Below are 12888 nucleotides of genomic sequence, written 5' to 3'. Positions count from 1 at the left end.
AAACTTGCAATATTTCGTACATATTTCTACTAAAAAGTATTCATAGTTTATCTGACATTCAGTTTTAAGTGGATGTCTCAGAGTTGATTTGGCAAGCCTATTGGGATAAGGGAGGTGAGCAGGAAAATCTGCCAGCACCCATTTGCTCTCTGCCATTTCTTCAGCACCAACAGACAGGACTAGAGGAACAGTGATTTTTTTCTTCCTTAATAGGTTTGCCTTGGGGGGAGATAAAACTCTCTCCCCAATAAGTGATGACCTGGAAAAAAATGAGAGTTGTGAGCTTGACTAACAATTGGTTTTACTTTCAATGCAGGCCCACAATTACAGGCAGTTCCATTTATTTAACACTAGTTAGAAAGAACCTCTTAACCAAGGATGTGTTTATCATTGGGTGGGGCAGAGGGCAGAGCAGGCTGCTGCTCTGTAGCCTAGGCCCAACATCTTCAAGGATGAGAGGTCTTCTTCACATCATTCAGACTCTCCTCCATGCAAGTCACATGTCTACAATGTGCAGTTTAAGAAAAGACCCATTCTTGGGCCCCTTGCCATAGTTTCTCACCAAAGTCCTGCTTGAGGGTGAAACCTTCAAGCTGGAAGGCAATGGCAATACTGTGGTATGGGATCACTGGCCCAAAGGCCTGTGCCACTCCCGCCCCTCACATCTCAGAGCTCACCACCTTTGTGGGGCTAGTATGTTCTCTGGTCCCATCCTCTCACCCTGATAATAACCCCCCTCCCAACCTTCAGGCCTGCATCTTCTACAAAGGCTTCTCTGACATCTTCAGCCAACATTGAGCTCCTCATTTTCTACCTTACATCACAGACAGTTGAGCACAGGAGAGATGAGTCTCACCAACAAACTATTAATGCCTTTAAAAATGGCCCACGGCTGGGTCTTCTCTATCTACCCTGCTGCCTCGCAAAGGGGTGGGACCACTAGTAAGCCCTCAATAAATACTTGCACAATGACTAGATTGAGAATCATGGGGCCTCTAGAAGATAGCAGGATACACCTATGAGAAATCTTTGGATTTTCCTCCTGAGGCAGCAGGAGTCTTTTACCAAACCGCAAAGAAGCAGTCATGTTCTTTCCACCAGGGAGACCCAGTTCTTGGGAGTGAGTGATGGAGAGGCAGAATTACACATGTGGCGCAGGACCAGAAGTGCCCAACATAGCCAAGAGGACCCTTTATGGGCTCTATCTAATTTTTTTAATCCCTCACATCTTCTAATTGTCTTTCTTAATGGATAATGTCCAAAGCCAAGACTAGTGTTGTTATCTCTACAATCTCTAAATGGGTGATCATCATTTCTACCAATAACTCTTGACCTACTCTTTGGCATACAGCAAATATCGTGTGCTGCTCCAAGGAAGTCACCTTAATGCACCAAAGGAACTGAGGCCACAATAGGATCTCTCAGGTGTACCCCAAAATACCATATCTTGCCTATCTTTACTCCATTTTGGATTCACAAGGAAAATGTTTTGAAGAAGGTACATGTTGATTTTATGACCAAATCTTAAATATTTGGATTTTTGACACTTTAAAATGGAGTTTCCAAAATAAGGTCTAGAGATTTGGGGTATCATTGTCCTCATCTGAAAAATGAGGGCATTATTTTAGACCAGCACTGTCCAACAGTACTTTCTGCAAAGATGGAATGTTCTGTATGTGTTGTCCAGTATAGTAGCCATTGGCTGCATGTGACTATTGAGCACTTGAAATGTAGGTAACACATTTGTGAAACTGAGTTTTAAAATTTTCTTTACTTTCAACTAATTTACATCTAAATAGTCACACATTGCTAATGGCAACATTCTATAATCCAGTGGTTTTGTGGCCAGCTCATAAGAAAAAAATACAGGCTTTGGAGCCAGAAATCTCAATTGCAATGGCTGTTCTCTCTCTTACTAGATGTATACCTTGAGCAAATCATTTAACCTCTTTGAGTTTCTGTTTGCTCATCTTTTTAAGGAATGTAATAAGACCAACTTCATTGCTCAACTGAAAATTATTGTGAGTGTCTGTAAGCTGCTCAGTATTATGGAGATTTTAATTGTTAATATTATTCTTGAGAACTTGAAGCATTAAAGGAGCCAGAAGTTGCCTTTACTAAGGGAGATGGGAAAAGATAATTATTGGGTAACACTAACAGAGAATAAGGCCTTGATTAGCACCAGAATTTTTGAGAAAAGACAAAGGAAAGATTAACAGCCTAACATAAACTTAATTTTTCTGAAATTAAAAAGAAAATTTCCAGGCCCTACTAGAAAAGCTAAATCCAACAGGGGATTACAAACAACAGTTGATACCAGCCCAAGAAGACCTAGAAATAACACAACTGAAAATTGGAGGCAGACAACACCAACCCTCAACTTAGCCAGCTCTACAAACAACACACCCAAATGAAGAGGGTATACACAGACAAAATGGAAAAGACAGAGAAGTGCAATCCAAATGAACCAACAACAGAAACCTCCAGAAAATGAAATGAGTGAGATGAAAATAAGCAAAATACCGGATGCAGAGTTTAAAATAATGATTATTAGAGTACTGAAAGATCTTAGAACAACAATGGATGGACACAATGAACACATAAATAAAGAGATAACAAGCATCAAAAAGGACATTGAAATAATAAAGAAGAACCAGTCAGAAATGACAAATACAATATCAGAAATAAAACTACACAAGAAGAAATTAAAAGCAGGCTGGATGAAGCAGAGGATCGAATCAGCAATTTAGAAGACAAGATAAATGAAAACACGGAAGTGGAGCAACAAAAAGAAAAGAGGTGAAAAAATCTGAGGAAACTCTAAGAGAGTTCTGTGACAACTTAAAGAGAAACAACATCTGCATCATGGGGGTTCCTGAAGAAGAAGAGAAAGAACAAGGGATAGAGACCTTGTTCAATGAAATCATAGCTGAAAACTTCCCCAAATTGATGCAGGAAAAAGTCACACAAGTTCAAGAAGCACAGAGAACTCCATTCATGAGATGCCCAAAGAAATCTACACCAAGACACATCATAATTAAAATGCCAAAGCTAAGAAATAAAGAGAATATATTAAAAGCTGCTAGAGAAAAAAAGGCTATCACCTGAGATGAGCTCCCATAAGGATGACATCCAACTTCTCAACAGAAACACTTGAGGCAAGAAAGGAATGGCAAGAAATATTCAAAGTAATGCAGAACAAGAGCCTACAACCAAGACTTCTTTATCCAGCAATGCTATCATTTAAAATTGAAGGAAAAATAAAAAGCTTCCCAGACAAAAAAAAAAAAAAAAACAACCTCAAGGAATTCATCACAACCAAACCAATGCTGCAAGAAATGTTAAGGGGCCTATTGTAAATAGAACAAAAAGGAAAAAGAATGTAGTAAAAGAGGAATATAGCTTTAAAAAATAAAATGGAAATAAACAACTACAGATCAATAATAACCTTAAATGTAAATGGGTTAAATGACCCAATCAAAAGACATAGGGTAGCTGCATGGATAAAAAACCAGGACCCATTCATATGCTGTCCACAAGAGACACACCTCAAAACAAAAGATACACATAGACTGAAGGTAAAAGGATGGAAAAAATATTTTATGCAAATGGAAATGAAAACAAAGCTGGGGTAGTAATACTTATATCAGACAAAATGGACTTTAAAACAAAGACTATATAGTAAGGGATTAAGAAGGTCACTACATAATGATAAAGGGAGCAATCCAACAGGAAGATATAATCATTATAAATATCTACGCACCTAATATAGGAGCACCTACATATATAAAGCAGACTTTGTTGGATATTAAGGGCAAGATCAACAGCAATACTATAATATTCAGGGATTTCAATACCCCACTAACATCACTAGATAGATCCTCAAGAAAGAAAATTAACAAAGAAACACCAGACTTAAAGAACACACTATATCAACTGGATTTAACAGATATCTTCAGAACCTTTTACCCTAAAGCAGAAGAATATACATTCTTTTCAAGTGCTCGTGGTACATTCTCTAGGATAGACCACACAAAAGCAGTCTCAACAAATTTAAGAAGATTGAAATCATAACAAGCACTTTCTCTGATCACAATGGCATGAAACTAGAAATTAACCACAACATAAAAACTGAAAAATACTCAAACACATAAAAACTAAATAGCATATTATTAAACAAAAAATGGGTTAACAATGAGATCAAAGAAGAAATTTTAAAATTTCTAGAAACAAATGATAATGAGCATACAACAATTCAAACTTTATGGGATACAGCAAAAGCAGTTCTGAGAGGGAAGTTCATAGCACTACAAGCATACCTTAAGAAGCTAGAAAAAAACTCAAATAAAAAACTTAACCCTGCATCTAAAATAACTAGAAAAAGAACAGCAAGTAAAGCCCAGAGCTAGTAGAAGGAAGGAAATAATAAAAATCAGAGCAGATATAAATGACATAGAGGCTAAGGAAACAATACAGAAAATCAATGAAACCAAGAGCTGGTTCTTTGAAAAAGTAAACAAGATTGATGAACCTTTAACCAGACTCACCAAGAAAAAAAGAGAGAAGACTCAAATAAATAAAATTAGAAATGAGAGTGGAGAAATAACAACTGACACAACAGAAATACAAAATATTGTAAGAAAATACTATGAAGAACTGTATGCCAAAAAATTAAACAACCTAGGTAAAATGGACAAATTCCTTGAAACATATAATCTTTCAAAAATCAATCTGGAAAAATCAGAAAATCTAAACAGACTGATTACAACAAATGAGATCAAAACAGTTATCAAAAAACTCCCAACCAACAAAATCCCTGGGCTAGATGGCTTCACAGGTGAATTTTACCAAATATTCAAAGGAGAACTAACTCCTATACTTCTCAAGCTATTTCAAAAAATTCAAGAGGAAGAAACACTTCCAAGCTTCTTTTATGAGGCGAGCATAATTCTGATTCCAAAACCAGGCAAAGACAACACAAAGAAAGAAAATTATAGGCCAATATCCCTGATGAATTTAGATGCTAAAATCCTCAACAAAATATTAGCAAACCAGATCCAGCAATACATGAAAAAAATCATATATTATGATCAAGTGGGATTTATTCTGGGGATGTAAGGCTGGTACAATATTTGTAAATCAATCAATGTGATTCATCACATAAAAAAGGGGGGGGGAACCACATGATAATTTCAATAGATGCAGAAGAAGCATTTGATAAAATCCAGGACCTATTTATGATCAAAACTCTCAGCAAAGTGGGAATACAGGGAACATACCTCAACATGATAAAGGCTATCTATGACAAACCCACAGCCAACATCATACTCAATGGGCAAAAATTAAAAGCAATCCCCTTAAGATCAGGAACAAGGCAGGGGTGCCCCCTTTCACCAATCTTATTCAACATATTTCTGGAAGTCCTAGCCACAGCAATCAGACAAGAAAAAGAAATAAAAGGCATCCAAATTGGAAAAGAAGAAGTAAAACTATCATTATTTGCAGATGATATGGTACTGTATGTAGAAAACCCTAAAGTCTCAGTCAAAAAACTACTAGACCTGATAAATGAATTCAGCAAGGTGGCAGGATATAAAATTAATACTCAGAAATCAGAGGCATTTTTATACACTAACAATGAACTGTCAGAAAGAGAAATTAAGGAAACAATCCCCTTCACTATTGCATCCAAAAAAATAAAGTACCTTGGAGTAAATTTAACCAAGGAGATTAAAGACTTGTACCTGGAAAATTATAAAACATTGATAAAAGAAATCAAGAAAGATACAAACAAGTGGAAGCATATACTGTGTTCATGGATAGGAAGAATAAACATCATTAAAATGTCTATATTACCCAAAGCAAAGTATAAATTTAATGCAATACCAATTAAAATACCAATGACATACTTCAAAGATATAGAACACATATTCCAAAAATTTATATGAAACCAAAGAAGAACTCGAATAGCCTCAGCAATCTTGAAAAAGAAGAATAAAGTGGGAGGTATCACATTTCCTGATATCAAGTTATACTTCAAGGCCATTGTACTCAAAACATCTTGGTACTGGCATAAGAACAGGCATATAGATCAATGGAACATAACTGAGAACCCAGAAATAAACCCACATCTTTATGGACAACTGATATTTGACAAAGGAGGTAAGAGCATACAATGGAGTAAAGACAGTCTCTTTAACAAATGGTGTTGGGAAAATTGGACAGCTACCTGCAAAAAAAAATGAAACTAGACCACCAACTTACACCATTCACAAAAATAAACTCAAAATGGATAAAAGACTTAAATGTAAGTCATGAAACCATAAGCATTTTAGAAGAGAACATAGGAAGTAAGCTCACTGACATCTCTTGCAGCAATACATTTGCTGGTTTATCTCCTTGAGCAAGTGAAATAAAAGACAGGATAAACAAATGGGTCTATATCAAACTAAAAAGCTTCTGCACAGCTAAAGACAATAAGAACAGAATAAAAAGACAAACCACACAATGGGAGAACATATTTGACAATACGTCTGATAAGGGGTTAATAACCAAAATTTATAAAGAACTTGTAAAACTCAACACCAGGAAGACAAACTATCCAATCAAAAAATGGACAAAAGAAATGAATAGAAACTTCTTCAAAGAGGATATACAGATGGCCAATAGGCATATGAAAAAATGTTCAACATCACTAATCATTAGAGAAATGCAAATTAAAACCACAATGAGATATCACCTCACACCAGTCAGAACGGCGCTCATCAACAAAAACAACACAGAATAAGTGCTGGCGAGGATGTGGAGAAAAGGGAACCCTCCTGCACTGCTGGTGGGAATGCAGACTGGTGCAGCCACTGTGGAAAACAGTATGGAGATTCCTCAAAAAATTAAAAATGGAACTGCTTTTTGACCCAGCCATCCCACTTTTAGGAATATATCCCAAGAACACTATATCACTGACTCAAAAAAAGAAATGTTTATGGCAGCGTTGTTCACAATAGCAAAGATCTGGAAACAGCCCAAGTGTCCGTCAGTGGACGAGTGGATTAAAAAGCAGTGGTACATATACACAATGGAATACTATGGGGCCATGAAAAAAAAGGAAATATTACCTTTTGCAACAACATGGATGGACCTGGAAACTATTACGTTGAGTGAAATAAGCCAGGCAGAGAAAGAAAAATATGATATGACCTCACTCATTTGAGGAATCCAAGAAACAATGTGAACTGAGGAACGGAATTGAGACAGAGGAGAGATCAAAGGGACCAGAGGAAAAGAGGACAGAGGGAAATGGGATGATAGGATGCGAGAAACCTGAAGGGAAGTGGGGAGGGAGATGTTGAGGGAAATATAAGGGGGGGTGCATTTGAGGTGACACTAGAATCTATGTAAACACAATAAATTAAATAAAAAAATAAAAAAGAAAAAGAAAGAAAAAGAAAATTTCCATAAACAATGGTAGTATCTAACCAAGCCTGTCTTTGGAAAAGGATCTGGTCAGGATAAGTAGAGAATCTAGTCTATCAAATTAGTAGAGAAGAAAATGGCAGGTTCTCAGAGCCTGATGCCATTAAATACTCCTTCTATACACCTCCCTTGAGTCTCTCCAGCACCGGAGAATTTGGTCATAACCTGATCCCCCCTGTAATTCATCTATAGGATATATGCTGGTCAGGTCATTGTGTTTCTCTTTGTAAACTAATATCCTAGTCCAGTGGTCAGTAAACTTATTAGTCAACAGAGCCAAGTATCAACAGCACAACAATTGAAATTTATTTAAGAGCCAAATTTTTTAAACTTAAACTATATAGGTAGGTACATTCCTTATCGAGGTAGCGCCCACACATGGTATTTTGTGGAAGAGCCACACTCAAGGAGCCAAAGAGCCTCATGTGGCTCGTGAGCCATGGTTTGCTGACCACTGTCTATACTGCAGTCTCTATGCGCTTTGTTAATTTGGGTCAACATCCTTGAAACCAGTCGATTTAGGTGCAATGAAGAGATCAACTTTCTGGGTAATCCATGTCTTGGGAGTCGCCAACTCACCCCGCTAGTGCTCCTGGTTTGGAAACCTCTGTGCTTCCCCAGATGGAACCCCACCTTGCCACTGCCTTAAGCCACTTTGTCGTCAAAAATCCTACTGACCTCAGTATTCTAGACTTTGATGCCCTCAGATTTAAAAATACTTGACAGTGGACTGCAATATTTCCATTTTGGGGGGATCACCATTGTATACTAAGAGATCAAGTGACTTGTCTAACTGATGCCATATACTAAAGAGCTATCCCAATCAGGCAGAAAACAAAGAGGCAATATAGAATAAGCAATATAAAGCGATATGGTGGCAATTAGCACCAGATTGCAAGCCATGTGACCTCTCTGGTTCTCAGCTTTCTTCATTTTATAAAATAGAGATGACCATTCCTACCTTTACCTCACAGGATTAGATGTAGGAGTTAAAGGAGATTATGCAGTAGCTGGCAGATAGTAAGTGCTCAAGAAATATTAATTATAGACTTCCCTAGCTTGTATTTCTTAAAGTACAATTATTAACTAATTGTAATGCTCAGTTGCCCATAATCACAGGACCAAAAGTCAGTTTTTTGATAAATAAGAACAGTTCAAAATCTGTAACTTGAACCTTGACTGGTTTTAACTTCATCTCCCCTTGACCTCCCTCTCTTTGCCAGACACTCTATTTGAAAAGGTAGCAAAAGTCCTGGATGCAACTCCCTGAACCCCCAACAATGTGATGTTGGCCAAGTCACTTACACCCCCCACATCCTTAGTTTTCTCATCTGCAAAATGAGAGTAATGGTTCTTGCATTCCACCCTCTCTGAGTTATTGTGAAAAATCACAGGAGAAGACAGAGGTTAAAAAAAAAACTTTCTAAGAGCTCTAAATTGCTACTGCCATTCACGTTATTTGGGTAATCTGAATCCATATTTGAAATATAGAGACTAAATTTTGTGTTCTCCTTTACCAACTGAAACTTCTAATACTTTACTTGCAAAACTATTTCTATTAAGCACAAACAAATGAGCCAGAGCTGATGTTCACTGAGAAGAATCTTGGTTTCCCTCACATAGATCGAGTCATATAATCAAAATCACCTGGTATACAACCAAAGGGAAGAGTGCCTTCCTATAGCCCCTGACCCACAATGTCCCCTGCACCACCTTAGACTGTCTGCCATTGGGGTGTAGCCATTCGGCCAGAGTTTTACTTCCTCTACCCTCAGAAATTTGGTTCCAGGTGAATCTGACCAGGAAGGATGGACTTAAAGCCTGGTTTAACCCCAAAGGATCATTGCAGAACACACAAAGTGGTCTTCAGTGCCACACCCTGGAAAGAGTCGAGGCCTCCTTGGGGGCAGGTCTAATGTGGCCCTGGAACTCCTCAGATTGAGGGGTCCCCAGGGCTCCGGAGGCTTCCCTGGACCACTAAAACTTGAGTAGAACCCGCTGAACCCAAGCCTGAGTCTGTGTCTGTTCCACCAACACTCTTGGCATCAGCTCAGCCCAAAGTGGCCTTGGGAGCCAGTGGCCAGAGGAAGGAGAGCTGGAGGGAGGGAAAAGCCCCACAAGTGGTGTCCAACGACACCAAGGATGGAAATGACTTACAGAATAACGAAGGTCGGGAAAGGTAGAGGGAAGGTGAGGCTGGCTGGAAGCCTCCAGAAGTCCAGCATTCCAACACACACAGAGATTCTGAAGGCTTCCAGAGGCCCTGGTTGAAAGACAACCCCACATTGTTCCACCAAGCTGCATGCTGAATGGAGGTGTTGCGAAAGCAGCTCCTTGTAAACAAGGTTTGCCAGACTGTTTTCAGTAATAAATCTGCCTTGAGCAAGTGATGAAAACAGCTGAGGACCCTTAAACCATCGATGAAAGATTCATTAACTATGCTGGAGTCATCTGTTGACTCAGATTCTTCCTGAGGGTCCCACCACAGTGCTTTCAAAAGAGGTTTTTCCACAAGTAAACAATGAGCAGATAGTTGTCTCAATGACAACAGAATATAATCACCCTGCCATAATCACACCACTGTTTTCCAGGGGTCCCTCACTGTTTACAAAGGGCTGTCACATTCATTATCTGACTTGAGCTCCATACAACTCTGCAAATAAGCAAGGGTAAGAAGTTATTATCCCCAATTTACAGATGGGAAAACTGAGTCCAAGAAAGAATGATTCAACCCTAAGCCTCCTGGGAAAGGCAATCCTGTTCCTCTGACCTGGTTTCTACTTCCATGGAAGCACCAGCAGAAATACAGAAATAAGGAGAGAAGAGGAATAAGGACCTTGATCGACACTTTCGCCCAGAAAAGCAAGAAGAGAGGCAGCTAACAGGACCATGTCCATCTCCAGTGTTACAAATTGACCCATTGCTCACCTTTGCAGGTCAGCAGGGCCTGGATGAATGGGAAGCTGGGGCTGGTGGACACGTGGACCAGGGCTCTGTAACCAGAACCACAGCAATCAGGCTGCTCACTTGTCACCACTCAGGATGCAGCACTGGCAGAAAGATAAAACCCAGATGGAGGTAGCATTTCTAATGGCCTCCCCTCAGTCATTGTTCTTGATTTCAGAAGGGATGCTCAGTCCCTTCACCATTTCTTGGGGTCCTCCAGAGAAGAGAAGTATATATTGAGCCTATTGACTGCTGTTTCCCAAAGTGTCACCTGTAGAACCCTAGCATTTTCAGATACTACTTGAAAACTGAAAAGGATTTCATGGCCAAACGCATTTAGGAAATGCTGCATACCATCTTCTCCTCGTGGAGAGTCAAGTGCACACTTGAATATGGACCATTTTTGAGAAGTTCTGTAGGTAAAGCAGCCAGTTTAACTTTAACTCATGGCTTTCTGAACTTTTGAATCACAGATCTTCCCTAGACTATTTGGCCCATCTATTAAACTGTCATCTCAAAAAAAATTTAAAAAGCTCTTTGCCTTAGAATTGAAAGTGTTGGTTTGAGACCTACATCTTACTAATTGTGGTAAACTTGTCCAAGAAATTTAATTAACATTGAGCCTAAATTGCCTATTCTGTAAAATGGAGCTATTACCATACATATCTCACAAAGTTACTATAAGAATGAATGGGTTATTAAAATGTAAAAATGCTTTCTGAACTCTAAGGCCTCTATGTATGTGTGTGTGTGTGTGTGCGTGCATGTGCGCATGTGTGTTGTACAAGATGACAGTGGTTCAGAGCAACACAGACCACATGCTTCTATCTTGAATAAACTTGTTTGACTTAAAAGGAGATCATATGCCAATGAGAACAGGAAAGGGGGAGAACAGAAGTACCACATAATGGGAGGAGGGGAAGGCATTTTATGGTAGATAAAGTCAAAGATACTAGCATTTTATTTTTATTTTATTTGTTTATTTATTTTGCATCCTAGGTGTGCACAACTGGTTCCCCCAACATGGAGTCCTGTAGTGCAGGCCTCACCTGAATCAGGATGAGGAAGTAGTGGATGCAGCTGGGGCCACCGGCCGTTCCCCCACTGGTGGCCTATCTGCACCTCCTGCCACCCCACCAGCTTTCCCCTGCTCTTCATTCACGGAAGTCATCAGGCAAATTTTTTACCTACAAGGGACTACATATCTTTCATCAGGACTCCGTGGGTGTGGTTGGAAGTCCAGAGATAGTTATGCTTTTACATGGCTTTCTAACACCAGCTATAATGGTTATAGGATTTGGGACAATCTGATGCTGAGGTTTCATTGAGAGATTGCCCTTCATGTCTTAGGCCAGGGGTCTCAAACTCGCGGCCCGCGGGCCGCATGCAGCCCGCTGAACAATTTTGTGCGGCCCGCAGACTAATCCACGAAGTTCAAAATATTTTGGATAAAATTAAGTAAGCCTAGGGGCCTACTTGTATTTTTCATTTCTCTAGCATCCTAGCTAGATATTAGCTTAGTTAACAGCAGTTGTGATGCGAACTACAGTTTCTGGTCGTTTTGTGACACTGAGTAAACTGCATGTACGATTGTGCTTGTTGTACTGATTTTTTTTTGTTTTCAACTGCAGTGAGAAAAGTGTTGCGTAACAGTTGCCTTTTGTAGACCTAGTGTGGCCCGCCGAACGGCTGTGATCTTGCTCTGCGGCCCACATGCTAAGTTGAGTTTGAGACCCCTGTCTTAGGCTCTGGCTTTAGTGACAAACCGAAACCACATCATTATTCCATATTTAACCAGACCAGCATCCAGCATCGTAGAGTGTCTTTTGTGGCATCTGGGTCCCCAGAATCATAGGGTCAGTCTTTTGTCTCATGATTATAGAGACATCATTGCTCAGGAGCGGCTCTATAGATTCAAGCAGAATTGATCTGGTTGGCTTGCCATAGTCTCTGTCAGGTAGAGGTTTATTTCCTGAGACTCATTGTCTTCTCTTTCTCCAAAAGTTTCTCAAAGATGAAGGCATGCTATCACCAATTCTCACACGACTGATGAACTTCTTTGTATTCTCTTGAGGTCTCACTGCAGTCTTTGGGCCATGTGCCCAACCCCCTGGGGGTAAGCTAGCTACAGGACATATGGACAGAGATATACAGCAATGGGAACTCAGTTATCAATGGTCTCTCACAGCACATCAACCAGTGGAAGAAGTTTAGAAGATGCTGAATGGGAGCTCTTGCCTCTGTAACTATTCTCATTCATTTTACCTAAGGGCCTCTGGATCTGGTGAATCCCTATCTGGAATTTTTGGAGCTGTACAGGAAAATGCTGCTGTGGTCCACAGTGTAGATTCTGGATGACCACATTAGCCACTACCCACAGCTAGAGTATCCCATGGGCTTCTTGAATGCATACATGGGTTTCATCTACTTCTTCTGAGATGGAAAGAGTAGCTTCCCTGTATTACCACT

At 39.5% G+C, this 12888-nt stretch overlaps 1 protein-coding gene and 1 pseudogene across 4 annotated transcripts in view; both read left to right on the top strand.

Moving 5' to 3' along the window:
- KIAA2012 (KIAA2012 ortholog) overlaps positions 1 to 12888 on the top strand; it is a 134473-nt gene that overhangs the window by 16691 nt on the left and 104894 nt on the right. The window lies entirely within an intron of this gene.
- LOC136378958 (mesoderm-specific transcript homolog protein-like) lies at positions 11479 to 12856 on the top strand (annotated as a pseudogene).

Source organism: Saccopteryx leptura, chromosome 7 (genome assembly GCF_036850995.1).
Source record: "Saccopteryx leptura isolate mSacLep1 chromosome 7, mSacLep1_pri_phased_curated, whole genome shotgun sequence".
NCBI classification, from domain to species: domain Eukaryota; kingdom Metazoa; phylum Chordata; class Mammalia; order Chiroptera; family Emballonuridae; genus Saccopteryx; species Saccopteryx leptura.
The sequence above is the reverse complement of the archived record's forward strand: the minus strand, read 5'-3'. Positions and strand labels throughout refer to the sequence as shown.